The following is a 4,241-nucleotide window of genomic DNA, read 5'->3' as shown; positions in this document are numbered from 1 at the left end:
CTGGGATCAATTAAGCCTTACAACAAATAATTACATTAAATATGATTGATTGAATGAATCATTTATGAGCTGCACGGTGGTGTAGTGGGTAGCACTGTCGCCTCACAGCGAGAGGGTCCCGGGTTCGATTCCCGGGTCAGGTTCCTTCTGTGTGGAGTTTGCATGTTCTCCCCGTGTTAGCGTGGGTTCTCTCCGGGTTCTCCGGCTTCCTCCTACAGTCCAAAGACATGCAGGATGGGGATAGGTCAATTGATGACTCTAAATTGCCCGTAGGTGTGAATGTGAGCGTGAATGGTTGTTTGTCTCTACATGTCGGCCCTGTGATAGACTGGCGACCTGTCCAGGGTGTACCCTGCCGTCACCCAATGACAGCTGGGATCGGTTCCAGCCCCCCTGCGACCCTGAATACAGGATAAGCGGTAGAAGATGGATGGATGGATGACTATACCAAAAACAATGTTTTCATATTTCCTAAGGATGGGACATTTAGTTATATCATGATCACATTAAAGCATCTCCATTCCTATTGACACTTTAATATAATTGAATATAAAAGGGTGTGATCTGCAGGAACTCTTGTGTGCCACCTGGCTACTGTTGGAAAACACCGACTCTTCACATGAATCCTCTCATTAATTGCAGATGGTACACTGTGCTGAAAACACTAAATATCCATTAAATAAATTAATATTGAGATTCCACTTGTGACGTATGAAAATGATCTCCTGGGACTGGTAATCTGGTTTACATGATGTTGGCTGCCCTGATCTGAAGCACTTCTCTTTCGGTTTGTTTGGTACATTCTGATGTTGTTTACAGCAATATGCCATTAGGGGGCAGCACAGTCACACAAAGGGAGGAGGAGAGGAGGTGAGGGAAAGGGAGTGGATGGGAGCATACAGTCTCCAGCTCAGCAGAATTCAGTTCCATGAATCATTACTTATGTTCTATATTTCTGTCATATACAGATGCAATGATGATTACTGGGTCATATGTATGTTGATGTTTTCCAATGTCAAGTCTCTATTTCATAATGTGACGAGATGATACGATAAATGGTAGCAAGACCTGAAACCCTTACTAACCTTCATGTGTGATGTTTTTGTCTTGTCCTGTGATAACAGCAGAGAGAGCCTCCGGCTTCATCCCCTTTTCTGATTCCTACAGGGAATGACAGAAGCGTTTCCAGGTAAAAACCACCACCGGTGAAGGTTCCATTTAAACTCACTGACCGACTTGAGCGTACTTTATGTAGGTTAATCATCTCCAGAAGGCACAAGACAAAGGAATGTTTCCATTATCATTATATAATGTCCACAGATGTAATATATGGGAGATTTACAATCAAACAGGGGAGACAAGAAGGAGTGTGTTGGGAAACTGGGAAATCAAAGGGAACTGCTTGGTCATTCAAATAGAATTGTAAAGGTAATAATAAGGAAGCAAAGAGATTTGAGGGACATGACAGAGGAAGAGTCCAGACTGAAGTCCACTGTGCTTTGTCCCAACATTAGCTGATTAAATGTCACTTCCTTATTTTAGGGTGGTTGTTGCAAGATGTTCTCAATAGATGAAGTGTGCTGAACTGGGCCACACTGGGCAAATCAAGAGGAAAACAAATGTTTCTGCTCTGTTAGGATCTCATATTTTCTATGTTTATAGCAGTAGTTTCTGTTTGGGTTGAAAGTTAGTTTAGTAACAGTAATTCAGTTTCTCTCATTTATCACTGCTCTCAGATCAGATTCAAACTTACAGTGCCAAGCGTACGTCTATTAACCTTTGACCATGTATTGATTCTGCTTGACACCTCCTCTCTGATTGGCCAGCCACTGACGGAATGTGTGCACTGACTTCTGACCCCCCGACCCCCTGACGGTTACCCATCATTCCACTCCACGGTAAACACATCAGGCCGGGGGTTTGATCAGTCGCGTGGCTCCTAACCCATCCTGACTTCCCCCAGGGATCTGATCCATGATGCCTGGGGAGATGAACATGAGGAATGTGAAAACGGTCAGAGGTCAAAAGCAGCTCTGCAGGAAGTCCCCCCTGCTCTAATAGGGCTAAACATGAGTTCCGTCTGACGCCGTCTGGCTCCTCCTCGGGGTCTGAAGAGCCGTCATATCACACGTCGCATTAAAGTCAATCTCGAAGGCCTCGCCGCGGTCATGTGTTCTCTCAAAAAGCCCCATGATGCCTCCATCAGACAGGATGTGTGTCTTTTTTTTTTTAAATCCAAGTCTCATATTTATTGATGCTCAACAAACCGGGCAAGAGCCAAAGTTCCAAAGTGGATCAAGAGATTAGAGTTTGGTTGAAATTTGTTCCATCAGACCAGAATTTGCTGAATAATCCTGGATTGACTGCTCAGGTCACCGTGGCTTCATAATCAAGCCCAAAACACTAGAAATACTACGCGGATGAATGCTGCTATTGCTATGCATTGCACCCTGATTCTAATATTCCTGTAGTATTTCTATCAGCTCTGTTAAGGTGCTCAGTATTGGGTTCATAGTCTTCCCCTTTGTTAGTGTCTCAGCTGAGTGTGGTGGCATGGAGCTGCACCGCCAGCGTCCTGGAGGAGAATCCAGCCCGACCGGGGAGGACGACGAATTGAAACATTGCTTTAAGTGATTAATGAAGTGACGAAGGTGAAGATGAGAGGGTAAATCAGCAGCAGATGGCTCGCTACAGACCCATCCATCAGCCGACACTTCATGCACTGACACACGCGACTGTTCGTTTGCCACAACAAAGCTGCGTAGAGACGAACAGGATAACAACGGATATCTGATCGTTCCGGCTTCAAAATAAAAGCAGGAAATAGTGCGACACATTCCCTGTACCTTCTGAACTAAATATATTTTACACAAAAAATACTTAAAACCTTATTATTTTAAAACCTCGGTGATGTTTTTCACTCATTTCCAACAATGTTTGAATACTTTCAGGGAGCAATTTCTTTTATATATTTCTAATGAAGCCCACCATGACTTCTCTGTGTATTATCCTGCTATAACACAGTCAGCAAAATACGCTGATTGATATAAAGATGTTCACTGAGTGGACATATTGAAAATGATAAAACACACAGGGCCCTAGCATCAGACAATAATGCAGGATCTATGTAAAGGATGCCTCTTCACAAACAAATGTCCTTGGGGCTTTTGGGGCCCCTGGGAGTCTAAAGGCACTTTGTAATCCAGTCTTGCTGGCATCCACTCCATTTAGGTGTTGGAGGAATTGACATCTTTGACAGGATAAATACAGTATTTAAACATTACTAAAGCAGCATAAATAGCATGGGATACCGGCGCTTCAAAATACTGAACTTTGCGTGAATTAAATTAGCATGGCAGCCTCTGCCATCAGTGTGTGAATGTGAATGAATGTGTTGACATGCAGAAGTAGACACATTCCTACATTTTAAAACAAATATCTCTACTTTCTACTTCTTACATTTTCAAAACAGGCTTGTTACTTTAGTTTAATGCATTTGAGGGGAATTTTCTTTTTTTTAATAATATGACGTTGGGTTCGGTTAGCCTTGCAAAATAAAACTGCCAGAAGAAATGTCCTTCATAGGGATTCTTTATACGTTAAACATTGATTTCAGATCCTGTATTTTTTTTTACTTTTACTTGAGTAAAGAAGTTGAATCACTACTTACTTTTACCCGAGTCTTTTTGAACACAAGTATATGTTTGTCTACTTCAGTACAGGATGTCCATATTTGTGTCACCTCTGCTTAAAGCACATAAAGTAAAAGTGTCTGTTGTGCAGAATGGCCTATTTCCGAATATCATGTGTTTATTTTATTACTGGATTATAGATATGGATTAATTCACTAATGTTGAAACTGATCAAGGTGGAGCTAATTTGAACCAGTTTTTATACTGATATGTGGTTCAATCTATAATAATATATCATCGTTTATGTATTGGTAATATGTTGTATTGATAATCTGAAGGTGAAACTAACTCGTAACTAAATGCAGTGAAATGTAGAGGAGTAGGAGTACAAAGTTGGTGGAAGTTAATCCTGGGTCAAGTAAAGGTGGAGAGGACTGGACTTTTACCTTGAAAGGTCAAACCGGAACTCTCTCGTGTAAAAGGGCGCACACTTCAGCTCGACCACGATGTGTTGAGGCGCCGCTTGTGTTTGGGGATAAAAGGGTTAACAGGTGAACCCAGCGTTTGCTCCCCCCGCCCCCCTTCCACAAACACAGCGGTGGCCTCCGC

This window comes from Eutrigla gurnardus (genome assembly GCF_963514095.1).
Source record: "Eutrigla gurnardus genome assembly, chromosome: 2".
NCBI lineage: Eukaryota > Metazoa > Chordata > Actinopteri > Perciformes > Triglidae > Eutrigla > Eutrigla gurnardus.
This window is presented reverse-complemented; position numbering follows the sequence as displayed.